The sequence below is a fragment of the Micromys minutus genome (genome assembly GCF_963924665.1).
Source record: "Micromys minutus genome assembly, chromosome: 9".
Taxonomy (NCBI): Eukaryota; Metazoa; Chordata; class Mammalia; order Rodentia; family Muridae; genus Micromys; species Micromys minutus.
In genome coordinates, this window is record NC_137978.1 from 59,969,716 (window position 1) to 59,990,258 (window position 20,543).

A 20,543-nucleotide genomic window follows, 5' to 3' on the forward strand; every position below is an offset into this window, starting at 1 on the left:
GAACTCTCAGGGTGCATGTGGCAGTGCTGCCTGGAAACAGACACCTCCAGCCCAAGGTCAGAGCCTGCCTGCCCAGTTGCATCAGACAGAGCACTGCCATAGATACTCACAGACTACCCAGAGAGCCAAACTCCCACGAACAATCTCCCTCTGGAGACCACAGGCCCACAGACCCACAGGAGACACAAACTCCAGTAAGAGACAACAAGATCATGTAGCCTCATGATATGGACGAGAGAATCTCAGGAGCAGAGGATGCCATAGAACTCATTGATACAAACAGAGAAAATGCAAAAACCAAAAAGGTTCTAACCCAAAACATCCAGGAACTTCAGGACACAATGAGAAGACAAAACGTAAAATAATCAGTGCAGAAGAAAGTGAAGAGTCTGAATTAAAAGGCCCATTAAATATCTTCAACAGAATTATAGAAGAAAACTTCCCTAACCTAAAGAGATGACCATGAACATACAAGAAGCCTAAAGAACCCCAAACAGATTGAACCAGAAAAGAAACTCCTCCTCACACATATTAGTCAAAATAACAAATGTTCAAAACAAAGGAAGAATCCTAAAAGCAGCAAGGGGAAAAGGACAGGTAACATATAATGGCAGACTGATCAGTATTACACCAGATTCTTTGAATGGTTCTTTTTTCCTTCTATTTGGTCAATTTCTGCTCTGAGTTTGATTATTTCTTGCCGTCTACTCCTCTTGGGTGTACCTGCTTCCTTTTGCTCTAGAGCTTTCAACTGTGCTGTCAAGCTGCTAGTGTATGCTCTCTCCAGTTTTGTTTTGTTTTTTTTTTTTTTTTTTGAAAGCACTCAGAGCTATGAGTTTTCCTCTCAGTACTGCTTTCAGTACATCCCATAAGTTTGGGTATGTTGTGCTTTCATTTTCATTAAATTCTAGAAAATTCTTAATTTCTTTCTTTCTTTCTTCTTTGACCATGCGGTCGTTTAATAGGGCATTGTTTAGTTTCCAAGTGTATATGGGCTTTTTGTTGTCTTTGTTGTTATCAAAGACCAGCCTTAGTCCATGGTGATTTGATACTATGCCTGGGAGTATTTCAATATTCTTATATCTACTGAAGCTTGTTTTGTGACTGATTTTATGGTCAGTTTTGGAGAAGGTGCCGTGAGGTGCTGAGAAGGTGTATTCTTTTGTTTTAGGATGAAATGTTCTGTAGATGTCTATTAATTCCAATTGGTTCATAACCTCTGCTAGTTTCACTGGGCCCTTGTTCAGTTTCTGCTTCCATGATCTGTCCACTGATGAGAGTGAAGTGTTGAGGTCTCCCACTATTATTATGTAAAGTGCAATGCATTTTTTTAACTTTAGTAGGATTTCTTTTATGTATATGGGTACTCTTGTATTTAGAGCATATATGTTAAGGATTGAGAGTTCCTCCTGATAAATTTTCCCAGTAATGAGTAAAAAGTGTCCTTCCTTATCTTTATTGATAACTTTTGGTTAAAAATCTACTTTATTCAATATTAGAATGGCTATTTAAGCTTGTTTCTTTGGGCCATTTGCTTGGAAAGTTTTTCCCCAACCTTTTACTCTGAGATAGTGTGTGTCTTTGTCTCTGAGATGAGTTTCATGTATGCAGCAAAATGCTGGCTTCTGTTTATGTATCCAGTCTGATAGCCTATGTCTTTTTATTGGGGGAATTGAGTCAAGAGCTGGTTCTTTGAGAAAATTAACAAGATTGATAAACCCTTGGCCAGACTAACTAGAGGGCAAAGAGAAAGTATCCAAATTAACAAAATCAGAAAGGAAAGTGAAGACATAACAACTGAAACGGAGGAAATTCAAGAAATCAACAGATCCTACTACAAAAGCCTATACTCAACAAAACTGGAAAATCTGGAGGAAATGGATGAATTTCTAGGCAGATACCAGATACCAAAGTTAAACCAGGACCAGGTAAACCATCTAAATAATCCCATAACACCTAAAGAAATAGAAGCAGTCATCAAAAGCCTCCCAACCAAAAAAATCTCAGGTCGAGATGGGTTCAGTGCAGAATTCTATCAGACATTCATTGACGACCTAATACGAATACTCCCAAACTAGTTCACAAAATAGAGTCAGATGGAACACTACTTAACTCATTTTTCAAGGCCACAATAACCTTCATTGATAAAACACACAAAACCCCTACAAGGAAAAAGAACTTCAGAGCAATCACACTTATGAACATTGAAGCAAAAATACTCAACAAAATGCTTGCAAACTGAATCCAAGACACATCAAAACAATCATTCATCATGACCAAGTAAGTTTCATTCCTGGGATGCCGGGATGGTTTAATATACAGAAAACATAATCCACCATATAAACAAACTCAAAGAAAAAAAAACCACATGGTCATCTCACTAGATGCTGAGAAAGCATTTGACAAAATTCAACACCTTTTCATGTTAAAAGTCTTGGAAAGGACAGGAATCCAAGGCCCATACCTAAACATAATAAAAGCAATATACAGCAAACCAATATCCAACATCAAACTTAACTGTGAGAAACTTGAAGCAGTCCCACTAAAATCAGAGACTAGACAAGGCTGCCCACTCTCGCCCTACCTATTCAAGATAGTACTGGAAGTCCTGGCCAGAGCAATTTTAGACAGTAAAAGGAAATCAAAGAGATACAAATGAGAAAGGAAGAAGTAAAAACATCACTATTTGCAGATGACATGATAGTGTACAAAAGGGACCCCAAAAATTTCACCAGAGAACTTATACAGCTGAAAAACAAGTTCAGCAAAGTGGCTAGATATAAAATTAACTCAAACAAATCAGTAGCCTTCCTCTACTCAAAGGACAAACATGCTGAGAAAGAAATTAGGAAAAAGATACCCTTCACAATAATCACAAACAATATGAAATACCTTGGTGTGTCTCTACCTAAGCAAGTGAAGAACCTGTACGACAAGAACTTCAACACTTTGAAGAAGGAAATGGAGGAAGATTTCAAAAAATAAAAAGATCTTCCATGCCCATGGATTCGAAGGATCAACATTGTAAAAATGTCCATCTTACCAAAAGCAATCTACAGATTCAATGCAATCCCCATCGAAATTCCAACACAATTCTTCATAGAGTTGGAAAAAGCAATGTGCAACTTCATCTGGAATAACAAAACACCTAGAATAGCAAAATCCATCCTCAACAACAAGAAAACATCTGCAGGAATCACCATCCCTGACCTCAAGCTATTTTACAAGGTAATTGTGTTAAAAACTGAATGGTATTGGTACAGAGATAGGCACGTGGATCAATGGAATAGAAGATGCAGAAATGAATCCTCATATATATGGTCACTTGATTTTTGACAAAAGAGCTGTAAACATTCAATGGAAAAAGGACAGCCTCTTCAACAAATGGTGTTGGCTCAACTGGCACTCAGCATGCAGAAGAATGAAAATAGACCCTTTCTTATCTCCTTGTACAAAGCTCAAGTCCAAGTGGATCAAAGATTTCCACATTAAACCACGTACACTGAAACCATTAGAAGAGAAAGTAGGGAAAACCTTAGAACACATAGGCACAGGAGAAAATTTCCTGAACAGAACACCAATGGCTCATGCTCTAAGTTCAAAGATGGACAAATTGGACTTAATGAGATTGCAAAGTTTCTGTAAGGCTAAGGACACTGTCAAGAAAACAAAATTGCAGCCAACAGAGTGGGAAAAGATCTTTACCACCCCACATCTGATGGAGTCCTAATATCCAAGGTATACAAAGAACTCAAGAAGTTAGACACCAGAGAATCAAACGATCCTATTAAAAAATGGGGTACAGAGCTAAACAAAAACTTCTCAATTGAGGAAGATCAAATGGCTGAGAAGCATCTAAGGAAGTGCTCAACATCCTTAGTCATCAGAGAAATGCAAATCAAAACAACCCTGAGATTCCACCTCACACCAGTCAGAATAGCTAAGATCAAAAATTCAGATGACAGCAGAGGATGTGGAGAAAGAGGAACACTTCTCCACTGTTGGTAGAGTTGTTAACTGGTACAACTACTCTGGAAATCAGTCTGGTGGTTGCTCAGAAAATTAGACATAGTACTACCTGAAGAACCAGTTATTCCACTTCTTGGCATATACCCCAGAGAAGCTCCAACATACAACATGCACTACAATGTTCATAGCAGCCCTATTTATAATACCCAAAAATTAGAAAGAACCCAGATGTCCTTCAGTAGATGAATGGATACAAAAATTGTGGTATATTTACACAATGTAGTACTATTCAGCTATCAGAAACAATGACTTTATGAAATTCCTAAGAAAATGAATGTATCTAGAGAATATCATTCTGAGTGAGATAACCCAGTCACAAAAGAAGAGACATAATATGCAGTTACTAATAATTGGATACTAACCCCAGGAAGCTCTGAACACCCCAGAAACAACTCACAGGCTATATGAAGCTCAAGAAAAACAAAGGCCAAAAAAATGAAAGCTTCAGTCCTTCTTAGGAAAAAATAAATAAATGTATAGCACCCTTTCAGAGTATGGTACACCTGGACCTCAAATCATTAATAATCCAAGAGCTAAGATAATAGCCTTGTGGCAATTTTTGGTACTCACAGATCATTATGCTTAATCTATACCCAACAAGAAATCTGTTTTCATGTTACATTCTGTCCTACATGTACTTCATGCTTATGGTAACTAGTGGAATTTCTATGCATGCTATCAAACCTCTAAAAAAATTAAGTACTGACAATATTATTCATATAATGTTATGCCAAAATGCCTTTAAAATGTGTAAATGTATCCTTCTTTTTTTTAAATAAAGCAGTAAGAAAAAAAATAAATGTCTAAAAATATTTTTTAAAAAGAATTACACCAGATATTTCAACAGAGACTATAAAAGCTACAAGACCCTAGATTAACATCATACAGACTGTAAAACAAAACGAGTTTCAGCCCAGGTTACTATATGCAGCTAAACTCTCAATTACCATAGGTGGAGAAACCAAGATATTCCAAGATGGGGCCAAATTGAAACAGTATCTGTCCAAAAATCCAGTCCTACAACGAATAATAGATGAAAAACTCCACCAGAAAGTGGGAAACGTCACCCTAGGAAAATTAAGAAGCTAATCTTCTTGCAACAAACACCAAAGAAGAAAAACACATAAATATAATTCTACCTCTATCAACAAAAATAGCAGGAAACAGCAATCACTATTCCTTAATATACCTTCATATCAATGAACTCAATTCCCCAGTAAAAAGATATAGACTAGCTAACTGGATAAACAGGATCCAGCATTTGGTTGCATATAGGAAACTCATCTGAGCAACAAACACAGGCACTGCTTCAGAGTAAAAGGTTGGGAAAAAACATCCCAAGCAAATAGTCCAAAGAAACAAGCTCGAGTAGCCATCCTAACATCAAATAAAATAGTTTTTCAACCAAAAATTCAAAAGAGGCAAGGAAGGACACTTTTTACTCATCAAAGGGGGAAAAAATCTATCAAGATGAACTTTCAATCCTGAACATTTATGCTCCAAATACAAGGGCACCCACATTTATAAAAGAAACTCTACTAAAGCTCAAACCATATGTTGTACCACACACAATGATAGTGGGAGACTTCAACACCTCACTCTCATAAATAGACAGATCATGGAAGCAGAAACTGAACAGAGACACAGTAAAACTAACAGAAGTTACGAACCAATTGAATTTAACAGACAATTATAGAATAATTCATCCTAAAACAAAAGACTATATCTTATTCTAGGCACCTGAAAGCACCTTAACAAAAATTGACCATATAGTCGGTCACAAAAGAGGTCTAAACACATACAAAAATATCGAAATAATCCCAGGCATCCTATCAGATCATCATAGACTAAGGCCAGTCTTCAATAACTACAAAAACAATGAAAAGCCCACATACACATGGAAGCTAAACAATGGTCTACTCAATAATAGCTTGGTAAAGGAAGAAATAAAAATATCAAAGACTTTTAGGAATTTAACAAAAATGAAGGCACAACACACCCAAACTTATGGGATACCATGAAATCAGTATTAAGAGGGCCTCCAAAAAGAAACTGGAGAGAGCATACACTAACTAACATCTTGACAGCACGCCTAAAAGCTATAGAACAAAAACAAGATGAATATACAGTAGGAAATAATCAAACTCAGAGCTGAAATCAACCAAATAGAAACAAAAAGAACTATACAAAGAATCAACAAAACCAAGGGCTGGTTCTTTGAAACAATCCACAAGACCAAAAAACCCTTAGCCAGAAACTCAGGTGACAGCAGATGCTGCCAAGGATATAAAGAAAAGGGAACAATCCTCCACTGTTGGTGAGATTGTAAACTGGTACAAAAACTTTGGAAATCAGTCTGGCGCTTCCTCAAAAGTTGGACATTACTACTTGAGGACTCTGCTATACCTGTCCTGGGCATATACCCAAAAGAAGTTCAAACATTTAATAAGAACACATGTTCCACCATGTTAACAGCAGCCTTATTTATAATAGCCAGAGGCTGGAAAGAACCCAGATGTCCTTCAACAGAGGAATGGATACAGGAATTGTGGTATATATACTCAATGGAGTACTAAACAGCTATTAGAAACAATGACTTCATGAAATTCCTAGGCAAATGGAATGAACTTTAAGCTATCATCCAGAGTGAGGTAACACAGTCACAAAAGGACACTCATGGTACATACTCACTTATAATTGGATAGTAGCCCAAAAATTTCAGAATACCCAAGAATCAATTCATAGAACTTATGAAGTTCAAAGAAGAATGAAGGCCAGAAGGTGGATGCCTCAGTCCTTCTTAGAAGGGACAATAAAATGCTCATGGGAGGAAAGAAAGGGTCAAATAGAGGAGCAGGGATTGGTGAAAAGATCATCCAGAGACTACCTCACCTGGGGATATAACCCATATGCAGCCACTACACCCAAGCACTATTGCTGATGCCAAGTAGTGCTTACTGGCAGTAATCTGACATGGATGCCTCTTCAGAGGCTCTGCCAAAGCCATACTGTTACAGTGTGTAGGAAGCCGTTGGCGCCAATAGATGGCGCCAGCTTCCCGCCCATTGTTCAGCCTACAAAAACCTTTCCCCTTGTGTTGCTTGGCAACCACATAAGTCACAGCCCACTCTTGGGGCATGTGATTGAGCTACAGGAGGATGCACCAATCAGGTAGCGACACGAGTCTCCTAGGCATATATAGCAGTGCATTTCTCCCCCACGTGACGGGAAGAGGAAGATAGTGGAGAGATTGCGGGAGACCCCACGTGGAGGGATGGCGGAGAGATACCACGTGGAGAGAAACCCGATAGGAGAGATTGCGGGAGATCCCGCGTGGACAGAGACTGGACAGAGAGATCGCACATGGGGGACTGCGCGTGAGAGGTCGCCTAGACAGTAGAACCTGGTAGGGAGTCCCCGGCTCAGGGAGAAGTTTCCTGCTCAAGAAGCCCCCTGCTCAAAGTGCTGTACAATAAAGGTTATCCGCAAAAGAATCTGTTTGTTGCACGCCTGTTCCTACCGGCGGGAAGCGTGGGCACGTGACAACAGAGGAAGATGCTTGCAGCTAACCATCAAACTGAACATGGGGACCCCAATGATGAAGCTAGAGAAAGGGCTGAAGGAGCTGAAAGGGTAGGCAACCCCAGAGAAAGAACAAAATGATCAATTAACCAAACCCACTATAGCTCCCAGGGACTAAAACACCAACCACTGAGTTCACACAGAGAAACACATGGCCCCAGGTACATATAAAACAAAGAATAGCATTTTCTGGCATCAATGGGAGAAGAGGCCTTTGGTCCAGTGAAGGTTCATTTTCCCAAGCACCTTCATGGAGGAAATGGGAGGGGGAGGGAGAATGGAACTGGGGGAAGAGGACAACAACTGAAAAATAAAGACAGAGAATATCCCATAAAAATATAGCTGAAAATAAAAAGAATTCTCCAAATATTTCAAGGAAAATCTAGAAATCTACATTTAATAAACTTATAATACACTACGAGTATAAAAATTTAATATTTTGCTAACGTACAAAGAGATAAGAATAGAATGGTGGCTTTATCACTGGCATGTACTGTTCAGTAAATTAAAATTTCCCTAATATTTTTTCATATATAGAAAGTCAATCACATGGACATTATAACAATCTTGAAAAGAGTAAATCTTAAATATTAAAAAATATTAAGATAGTATTTAAAATAGTTTCATGAAGAATCAATTATAGAAACAGAATGTAAAAAACAAATACGTACCATTTTATTTCCATATATTTTCAATGGACATTGTTATTTTAGCTGAGGTTTATCTGTTTGCAGAGCATATATGTTTAAGCTATCTGTTGACAACTGTATTCAGAAAAAGACATCAGATGTCCTTAGGGAGCACTTTTAGTTAACATAACTTGAGTCTAACCACTTTTAATCATGGGGCAATAAAAAACCAAAGTGCAAATGGGACTAAATTATTGGGATGAGGATTGTGCACAGCATTGAGGTCCTGAAATTTTCATGGAACAAAATATGAAGGATGACTTACACCACCAACAAGGAACAAGAAGAATTGACAGAGTATCATACAATGTTCCCTCCTCTTCTGGGGATCACAGTTTTCTCTATGACTTGTAAAATTCATTCATATAATGCTTAGAAACTTCCAGAGGGGTTCCTCAGAAACCAGAGGGAAGAGCAAGAAATAAAACAAGATAGTAATTCTCACCCATGAAAACCACAAACCTGCAGTTCTTCAGCACACAGTCTCAGAACAAAGCAAGATGGACAGGTTCTAAGTATTCACCCTGCACTTAAGAAGTGTCCATAGTCACAGCCATGACTCCTAATAAATCTTGATCATCAACAAGATAAAAGAGTGTCTGTAACAGAAGTGTTCTTGCACCACTTTAACCCCAATACTGAGAAGCAGAGGCAGACAGATGCTTCTTGAAACCTGACTTGGGTTACAAGATGACTTCTGACTGAGACAGGAAAAAGGATCTTATTCAACAAAATAAAACAAAAGCAATCAACAGTGCACCATCTTAGCCATGGCTGAATAAGGAAAACACACTTCTTTTTTTTTTTTTTTTTTTTTTTTTTTGGATGTAGACAAAGAGGGAATTTTTCTCATCGGGATTCTTTAAATTTTTATATCTTAATTTAAAATGTATTTTCAAACAATGAACATGACAATGCCACTTATCGTCACACAGCATCATACATTGTGTGTTTTTTCAGACTCTAAGGTCTAACATTGATGAATCAGTGTGTGAGGACACATTTCTGAATGCTGTGTTGATGTCTGACAGTTCACACATTTTATAGGAAATTTAATATAAAGTATTCTGTTGCTTATTCAAAGTTTATACAATCATAACATTAAAGACATCAAAAACATAAAACAAGTATCACTAAAATATCACTTGGGAATAAAAGAAAATTCCAGTGGTTATTAAGGGACTAATATCTTTTAAAAAAACTCCCTGAGAATGAATATTGTTCAAGGGCAAAGATTTTAATGAGGACAGTGATAAAACTGCAGTTAGAAAACATGGATGGATATGAATTATACCAGCTTTGTATCAACCACCAGGGAAATAAAACAATGTTTGAAAAAGGACAAGTACATCCTCTCAAATTATTATGTAAATATCCTGGAAATAACAAGATGAATATTAAAAAAAACACAGTAAGTAAAACTTACATAACCAGTACTTTAACAACATAGTTAAGAAATGCACAGTAGAATTTAAGGTCAATGTTCTCATGAGCAGCAGGGTAAGTGGTCTCAATCATGGTCTATTCCTGACTGCCCACCAGCCCAGCAGCTCCTTTCAGGGGAATTTCCACAGCTTCTTGATTGCATTTCCTATCACTGCTTTGATGGCTGAATAATTTCCCCAGTCCTACATTGGCAACAACTGCAGATGAAGGGAATTTTTCATTGCTGTGAGACCCAAGGCAGTGTCCTCCACTCCGAGTTCCACACCACACAGCTTTCAGACTCTTCCTGACAAGGAGGGAATTCTGATCCCACTCTCTTCTGGGAGGTTCTCAGTCCCTCTTCTGAATTTTCCAGTCACAAAACCAGCTTCAACCAAGGAACAAATCTCCCCACCTACTCCAAATGTTTCCCTCCCACAGACTGCCCCATCACATGTCCTGCAGTTGAAAAGAAGTTTCCATTCCCTGTAAGGCAGTGCCTTAATTCTGGTGGGGTCCTCAAAATGAAGCCACTGGGAGTTCTTTGAGTTATGCCAATCAGGCTTCTGTAGCATGGCTCTTACTGTGCATCTTACAAAAATACTGACTATTCCAAATCCAGCGAACCTCAGTTTCCATCATTTTCTAACATGATATGGTTAATTTCCCGGAGCCAACGACTTGCACCTTCCTCAGTTTCCATACGCTTTCTTTGACTTAACTACAACAGTCAGTCTACCTGGACCTATTTTATGCACCCTCACTATATGCTTTTTCTATGATAGACAAGAAGTATTTATAAATGCTTCAGAGATGTGTAAAATGTTAGCATTCTATAAATGATTTAAGAATGGAATTCTAATTTGTTCCCTGTGGTAAATTAGAGTATTAAGGGACAACATGACAGAACACTAAAATGTTCTGTAATGTGTGTCAAAGGGTAGAATTGTTCTGACAGTTATTGGAGATTTGTTCAATTAATGGTTGTTAAAGACTTCAGAGCCATGCGGAGACACAGCACCATCTGAATGGATATTCCTTAAAACAATGAAGCCATATTTTCATTTATTTTCTTGTAAAATTTTCTCTCATACTCCTTTGTATTAAAAAAAAAAAAAAAAAAAAAAAAAAAAAGGAGCAGACTAATTGCTGAGGATCTGAAAGCCTTTCCAAGTTTTCTGTTTCCAGACTTTTTACCTTAACCTAGTACAACTATGGCAGCAAGCTTGACATTGAATAGAATCTTTCCTATTTTAGTTAACACAAATCAATACATCTAATATAATGTTACTAACTTTTGTGATGCTAAAACTGGCATTCAATTCAAATTATTCTAATGTGGGCAGACTAACGCTGGAGATGAAGGAATGCTTCATCTCCAGTTCTAAGTTCTAAGACAACTGGAATTATGTTTTCCTATGACAGGGTCATCTCTGGCTCAAGGGGTTGTTACACACCTATTGAAAATCACTGCTATTAAGTTTATTTTACAGGATTACAAAAAATATTCATGATGTCAGCATATGTTTTATGAGCAACATTTCCTGGGAAGATGCAGCATACATTCATCTAAGGATCCCAATTGCCAAGGGAAAAAAATCAACCATGTCAAAATTGTTAAATGATTCAACTTTATTTAGAGGACAATGGGGAAGGAGCTGGTAACCTTAGTACAAGGGACTCACAATCAGTTGCTATTCTTAAACATAAAGCCAGCATTTAATAAGAATTATGAATACTGGATTCTCAAAGGAGACTTCACATCTGTAGACATACTTATAGTCTAAAGAACATGCAGTCTTGGGGGATCACTTTGTTCAATTACACTTTCTTTTAAGTATAACTATTCTGATTTGGATCATTGGAATTCAATATACAAATGCTGCCACTTTTATTAAATATTTTGAGGTGCGGTTTCCTTTTGAAATAGAAAATATCTCTTGCCATGAAAGTGATACAGAACACAATATTCTTCAGGCTTCCCACTTGTCTTCATCTTAGAATGCTTGATGGTGAACAAGTAACAGTTTAATGAAAACTTTTTCTACATTGTCACATTTTCAGAGTTTCTCCCAGCATAAATAGTTGACATACTCTAAAATATAACACTGCATGAAGGTTTTCAATAATTTTTCATAATCATACCAATTCTCAAGTGGAGTCTCAAGTGTTGCAAGAAATACACCCTGACTGAAACATATACCACATTTTTCCGAGCGGAAAACTTTAACCCCAAAACATTTTAAAATGTTTTCTCTGACCTGAAATGAAGTCATGGATATTTCTACATACATTATATCTCTTAAAATTGTTGCCTGTATGTATTCTGCTACAAACTAAGAGATGGACAAGAGAAAGGGATTCACAGCTTCAATACATTAGAATGCTTTTCCTCCTATAAGTATTCTCTAATAAATTTTAAGAAGATATTTGTTGGTAAAAAATTGTGTCAGTCACTTAATTTATAATGTTTCTCTACTGTGTATAATCTATCAGGCTGACATTGTAGGTAATGTATTTGTCATGTACATGACATTTGAAAGTTTTCTCTCATGTATGAATTCTCTCATGCCTTATGAGACTAATTTTTTGGATAAAGCATTTGTCACATTCATTGCATTTGTAAGGTTTCTCTCCTGTATGAATTCTTTGATGTAAATGAAGTCGGTATTTTTTTGTAAAGCACTTGTCACATTCACTGCATTTGTAAGGTTTCTCTCCGGTATGACTTCTCTGATGAACAATAAGATGAGACCGTTGGCCAAAACATTTGTCACATTCACTGCATTTGTAAGGTTTCTCTCCTGTATGAATTCTCATATGAATTTTCAGACTGTTTTTTTTAGCAAAGCATTTGTCACATTCAATACATTTGTAAGGTTTCTCTCCTGTATGAATTCTCTGATGTAAATTAAGACTGCATTTTTTGGTAAAGCATTTGTCACATTCACTGCATTTGTAAGGTTTCTCTTTTGTATGAATTCTCTTATGAATACTAAGATTGGATTGTTGGGTAAAACATTTGTCGCACTGACTACATTTGTAAGGTTTCTCTCCTGTATGAATTCTCATATGAATTTTCAGACTGTTTTTTTCAGCAAAGCATTTGTCACATTCACTACATTTGTAAGGTTTCTCTCCTCTATGAAGTCTCTCGTGATTACTAAGATGGGATTGTTGGGTAAAGCATTTGTCACATTCATTGCATTTGTAAGGTTTCTCTCCTGTATGAATTCTTTGATGTAAATGAAGTCGGTATTTTTTTGTAAAGCACTTGTCACATTCACTGCATTTGTAAGGTTTCTCTCCGGTATGACTTCTCTGATGAACAATAAGATGAGACTGTTGGCCAAAACATTTGTCACATTCACTGCATTTGTAAGGTTTCTCTCCTGTATGAATTCTCATATGAATTTTCAGACTATTTTTTTCAGCAAAGCATTTGTCACATTCACTACATTTGTAAGGTTTCTCTCCTATATGATTTCTCTGATGAATTCTCAGACTAACAGTATGGGTAAAGCATTTGTCACATTCAATACATTTGTAAGGTTTCTCTCCTGTATGAATTCTCTGATGTAAATTAAGAATGCATTTTTTGGCAAAGCATTTGTCACATTCACTGCATTTGTAAGGTTTCTCTTTTGTATGAATTCTCTTATGAATACTAAGATTGGATTGTTGGGTAAAACATTTGTCGCACTGACTACATTTGTAAGGTTTCTCTCCTGTATGAATTCTCATATGAATTTTCAGACTGTTTTTTTCAGCAAAGCATTTGTCACATTCACTACATTTGTAAGGTTTCTCTCCTCTATGAAGTCTCTCGTGATTACTAAGATGGGATTGTTGGGTAAAGCATTTGTCACATTCATTGCATTTGTAAGGTTTCTCTCCTGTATGAATTCTTTGATGTAAATGAAGTCGGTATTTTTTTGTAAAGCACTTGTCACATTCACTGCATTTGTAAGGTTTCTCTCCGGTATGACTTCTCTGATGAACAATAAGATGAGACTGTTGGCCAAAACATTTGTCACATTCACTGCATTTGTAAGGTTTCTCTCCTGTATGAATTCTCTGATGCAAATGAAGATTCCATTTTCTGGTAAAGCATTTCTCACATTCACTACATTTGTAAAGGTTCGTACCATTATTGTTTTGTTTCAGAATCACCTTGTGATTAGAGAAAAAACCCTTATTCAAATCTGTATTTTTGTATTCTTTGTTCTCTATGTAGGTTCCTGAATTTACACTAATTACAGCACATTCATTTGAACACTTCACACAGTCTTTATATTTGAAAGCTACTCTGGTTTTCCCAGTTTTGTGTCTTGTCAGGGTTGAGGATTGAACGGAGGCATCTCGGTGATTAGTTTTATCAGGTGTACTGTGGGTGGATTCAAGAATCATTTTGCTAATCTCATCCCATTTAGAAAACTTCTCTTGGATATCCACATGCTCATGGACAATGCACTCTGTGTCTTGATCCAAGACCTTCCCATGTTTTCCACATAATAGGTGATTTTCTGAAAAAAAGTGCAATTAGTGATGACAAGAATTACTGCACCAGGGAGAAAGAGATTCAATAATGGATGGTTGCTGAAGTTTCAGGTAAACTAGACCTGCTCAAGGAATTATGCTCTCAAAAGCAGTATTTCTTTTTCATAATCATTACTTGGATCCTCAGAAGTATCACAATTCTGATCTTCATCAACTGAAAAGAATGCTAACAAACTTCAAAATATTATCTTAAAAACTGTACCTTGCAGAAGCAAGGAAAAATAAGTGTTCAATCAGTTTTGAATATAGACAAAGTAGATTTCTGAATAACGTAGCTCTTTTATTACAATTTGATTCACTGTGATGTAGTAAATCTTTTGTCAACTAGAAATTTATGAGCATAAATGAATCCTATGATTTTTCTTGTTTCATCATCCAAAAAGCTGAAGGTAAAGAACATGCTGTATCAGTACTAAACTCAGAGACCACATTTCAAAATGGAAATAAATGAGCGAAAGTAAAATTTTCCAAACCAACACCTCTATATCCACTTAAAACCTTTGCATTATTAAAAATCATAAGTAAAGAGTTTAATAAACAGTAAAATTAACATGCTGCAATTATTATGTGTCCAGGAATATGATTACTTGTTCTGAACATTATATTTTTTTCAACTTGGAAGCTTCCTTTTAAATCTTGATAAGATATCTGATAATATCTCAAAGAATGTAGCACTGATTACTCTTCCAAAGAAAGCAGAAAAGTGTAAATGAAATAGCATGAAAAATTTATCATTCTAACCTGAATGTCTCTTAAGCTAGTGGATTCCAGACATTTCAGAGAGTTTACATGAACACAATGTAGGAAAATTTAAAGATTCAGGAATTCCACAAGAAGTGCATTCTTACCCACAAACAGTAGATTGTTGTAATTCTCCAACATCACATCCATGTACAATGCCTGCTGAGCAAAACTGAGACATTCCCATTCCTCTAGAGGGAAGTCCAGAGCCACATCCTTGAAGGTTAAGAGACCCTGTAATGGAAAACTACCCATTTGCTACTGTAAAAACTGCTATCTTATATTTAAAAAAAGTGCTAAAACATAAGAGATACATTGTGATACAGATTGGGAAAGAAAACTATTGAAGAACAAATATTTTCTCACAGTTTCATGGATATGTGTCAAAAGTTATGCATTGCTTTTCTTCTATAGACAATCTATAGAACGACTTACTGTAATGCTCTCGTTTATCAAGGCTCTTACATTTCATTACTTGTCTATAGTGTTATAAGAACTTAGCAGCAAAGGAAATATTTGCCACTATCACTACATTTTCAGTTTTTTACAGTTTGGGCTTTATAATATCTTTTAATGGCCTTTATTATAAAAAAATTTTTGCCTGCAACCTCATGGTACTATACAATAGCTTTTTATACACAGTTCATTAAAAATCCAACAATCTCCGGTGAACACTTCTGGCAGGAGGAATAAACTGCATATATGCATAATTTCAGACAAATATTACCAACATACATTATACAGCAAAATACATTAACTCTAATAAAATATACTTCCTAAAATAGTCAGAGATTCCCTTATATTTACATCTCTCTGCGAACGAATGCTAAAATCATCTCAAAAGCTGCAATATTTTACAGAATATAACATGCACATTTGATTTCTGAATACAGTAATTGACCTGAATGTAGTGGTATGGTTTGATATCAAACAGACTCCTAATGTCACATCACAGATGATCAAGGTTTGATCAGGAAAAATACGCTATCAATTCTACAATGTCTTCCTCATTCAAATATGGACAATAGCACAATCCTGGGAGCAGATGGGCCTCATGACAGAATTATAACATGTGCATCGACATTCTGAAGAATAGGTCAAATGCTAGAAATTTTCCATAAGAAACTAGGAGAATATGAAATGGAGAATTAATGGGTGATCCAAATGTTGGAGTTTTTTTCTTTAACCATAAAAAGTGTGCAACATCAGGACATGTATTAATCTTTGCAAGTGACACAGAGAATCAAATACTTAGGGAAATTATTTTATATAAGTATAGTCACAACCAAGAAGTAAAAAAAAAAAAAAAATCACTGTTACAGAGAACTAAATTATTTAACGCTCTATAAAAACAGGAACAAGCAATACATATAATAAAAATTTCATTAATTCCATATGATCTTTCACAACAGAAAACTTAGATACATATGTTTAAATGAATTACATATGTGATAATATATTTCATTGAAGTAGAATCATTTTCTTGGATTATATCTTTTTTAATTGAGGGATAATTATGCCAATTCTTCATAAATATGGAATACATTATTCCTCATGGGACTGGCTTAATTGAAAATTTCAGTATTGTCATTTTAGCTTTATTTTTTTTCCTTTGGAATATAACCTCATTTCAGTATCAGAATGGTCAAGTGCACAGATAATTGTTATATACAATTCTTTCTTTGCTTTTCAAAAACTGTAATATTTGGTTATATTAACTCTATTACAAATGGGAATATAAACCTGGGGCATAAAAAAATGACTAAGTCACTTGCTGTGACTTCAGTCTCCAGGGCTTGGTACTAAACTCACGGACCTAGGGGCATAATGTATCATCCATTGTACATAAAACTATGTAAATGAATACTTACATACTTAAAGAGAAAAATGTTGCAAATAACAAAATAAAAAGAGAAACAAAAACGATGGTCACAACCCTTCAGTTTTTCCCTATGTAAAACATCATTTTGGGGCCACCTAGAACAGCGGAGAACTAGGGACACAGGCCTGGTGATACTGAGCTGTCAGTAACCAAAGGGAAGAAAGGGCCAGGCAGAAAACCGGAAAAATGGGCCCCTGCGGCCCACAGTGGGGCCGAACCTCTGGCATAGGGACTCGGGATCCGCCCAGAAAGGCCCAGCTTACAGACTAGACACACAGGCGCACAGTAAGGCACAGGCCTTTGTCAGTGGGAGCCAGAATCTGCCCAGGAAAGAGAGTGCTTGAAGTTCAATTCTACAGACTGTCTTATGCCTGGACAAGGAGAGCCTGGCACACAGGCCCAGGGAGAGCACACCAGGAGTTCTCAGAGAGCAGAAAGTACTGTGCTATCCGGAAAAGGGTCTGTTTTGGCCTAGAGAAAGAGCCAGGTTCCTGCCAGTAGTAGTCACGACCTGTGGGCACAGGGCTGAGCTACCAGAGCAGCTTCACAAGAGCTCCCACATCACTGCTACCAGAACTCACTGCTTGCCCACTAAAAGCCAAACACTCCAGAAAAAGAAGACTCAGACTGGAAATCATACCTCAAGATGATGATAGAAATCTTTGAGAAGTGTGTGAATATCTCCCTTAAACAAGTATGGAAGGCCAACCATAAACAAATAGAAGCTTTTAAAGAAGAAACACAAAAATCACTCAAAGAACTCAAAGAACTACAGAAAAACACAACCAAAGAGATGAAGGAATTGAAAATGGAAAGAGAAACAATAAAGAAAACACAAAAAGAGACAACCCTGGCTATAGAAAACCTAAAAAAGAAATGAGGAGTCACAGATGCAAGCATCTCCAACAGACTACAATATATGGAAGAGAGAATCTCAAGAGCCAAAGACAATATTGAAAAAAGACAAATCATTCAGAGAAGATGCAAAAACCAAAAAGCTCCTAACCCAAGTGTCAGCCCAAGTTGCTATACCCAGCAAAACTCTCAATCACCATAGATCAAGAGACCAAGATATTCTAGAACAAAACTAACTTTACATAATATCTGACCACAAATCCAGCCCTACAAAGAATAACAGATGAAAAACCCAACAAAAGAAGGGAAACTACATCCTGGAAAAAGCAAGAAAATAACTAAGTAAGAAAACCAAAAGTAGAAAGACACACAGACATAATTCTACCTCTAAAAGTAAAAACAGCAGGAAAGAGCAAACACTATTCCTTAATATCTGTTAACATAAATGGCCTCAATTCTCCAATAAAGATACACAGACTATCAGACTGGATACATAAACAAAATCCAGCATTTTGCTGCATACAGGAAACTCATCTCAGAGACAAAGACAGACACTATCTCAGAGTAAAAGGTTGGGAAAAAAAACTTCCAAGCAAACAGCCCCAAGAAGCAATCTGGAGTAGCAATTCTAATATTCAATAAAGTAGATTTTCAACCAAAAGTTATCCAAAAAGGTAAGGAAGGATACTTTTTACTCCTTACAGGGAAAACTTATCAGGATCGGTCACAAAACAAGCCTCAATAGATATAAGAAGATTGAAATACTCCCATACATCCTATTAGATCACAATGAACTAAGGCTGGTCTTTAATAACAACCAAAACAACAAAAAGCCTATATACACATGGAAACTGAACAATGGTCTACTCAACAACAGTATGGCCAAAAAAAAATTTTTTTAAAAATTAAGATTTTCTAGAATATAAGGAAAATGAAAGCACAATATATCCAAACCTGTGGAATGCAATGAAAGCAGTACTAAGAGGAAAACCCATATCTCTGAGTGCTTCTAAAAAGAAACTGGAGAGAGCATACACTAGCAACTTGACAGCACAGTTGAAAGTCCTAGAACAAAAAGAAGCAGACACACCCAAGATGAGTAGATGGCAAGAAATAATCAAACTCAGAGCAGAAATTAACCAAATAGAAAAAAAAAAAAAAGAACCATTCAAAGAATCAACAAAACCAAGAGCTGGTTCTTTGAGAAAATTAACAAAATTGATAAACCCTTGGCCAGACTAACTAGAGGGCAAAGAGAAAGTATCCAAATTAACAAAATCAGAAATAAAAGTGGAGACATAACAACTGAAACTGAGGAAATTCAAGAAATCAACAGAGCCTACTAAAAAAGCCTATACTCAACAAAACTGGAAAATCTGGAGGAAATGGATGAATTCCTAGGCAGATACCAGATACCAAAGTTAACCCAGGACCAGGTAAGCCATCTAAATAATCGCATAACACCTAAAAAAATAGAAGCAGTCACCAAAACCCTCCCAACCAAAAAAAGCCCAGGACCAGATGGGTTCAGTGCAGAATTCTATCAGACATTTATTGGCGACCTAATACGAATACTCCCAAACTATTTCACGAAATAGAGTCAGATGGAACACTACCTAACTCATTTTTTTTTTCTTTTTTTTTTTTTTTACTAAATTTTAAAAAACAAAGATAAATGTATAAATTTTCAGCATTTTTGCATAAAAGTATACGAATACATTTTTAAGGTTGTAATTAAGTATTTGTGGGTGCATATACATACACATATGTATATATGTAACAATAATACAGGAAAAGAGGCTATTAATTTGCCAACTCATTTTTCATTTTTCGAGGCCACAATGACCCTCATTCCTAAAAGACACAAAGACCCTACAAGGAAAGAGAACTTCAGAAAAGTCTCACTTATGAACATTGAAGCAAAAATACCCAACAAAATTCTTGCAAACCAAATCCAAGAACACATCAAAATGATCATTCATCATGATTAAGTAGGCTTCATCCCTGGGATGCAGGGATGGTTTAAATATGGAAATCCATCAACGTAATCCACCATATAAACAAACTCAAAGCAAAAAAACATATGGTCATCTCACTAGATGCTAAGAAAGCATTTGACAAAATTCAAGACCACTTCTGGTTTAAAGTCTTGGAAAGAACAGGAATTCAAGGCCCATACATAAACCTAATAAAAGCAATATACAGCAAATCAATAGCCAACATCAAACTTAACAGTGAAAACCTTGAAGCTATCCCACTAAAATCCCACTCTCCCCCTACAAGTTCAACATAGTACTGGAAGTCCTGGCCAGAACAACTAGACAGCAAAAGGAAATCAAAGGGATACAAATCGGAAAGGAAGAAGTAAAAATATTACTATTTGAAGATGACATTATTGTATACTTATGTGACCCCAAAAATTCTACCAGAGAACTTTTACAGCTGATAAACAACTTCAGCAAAGTGGCTGGATATAAAATTAACTCGAACAAATCCGTAGCCTTCCTACTTAAAGGACAAACATGCTGAGAAAGAAATTTGGGTAAAGATACCCTTCACAATAGTCACAAACAATATGAAATACTTTGGTGTAACTCTAACTAAGCAAGTGAAGGACCTGTATGTATGACAAGAACTTCAAATCTCTGAAGAAGAAAAATTAAAGAAGATCTCAAAAGATGGAAAGTCTCCCATGCACATGGATTAGAAGGATCAACATTGTAAAAATGGCCATTTTACAAAAAGCCATCTCCCAATTCAATGCAATCCCTATCAAAATT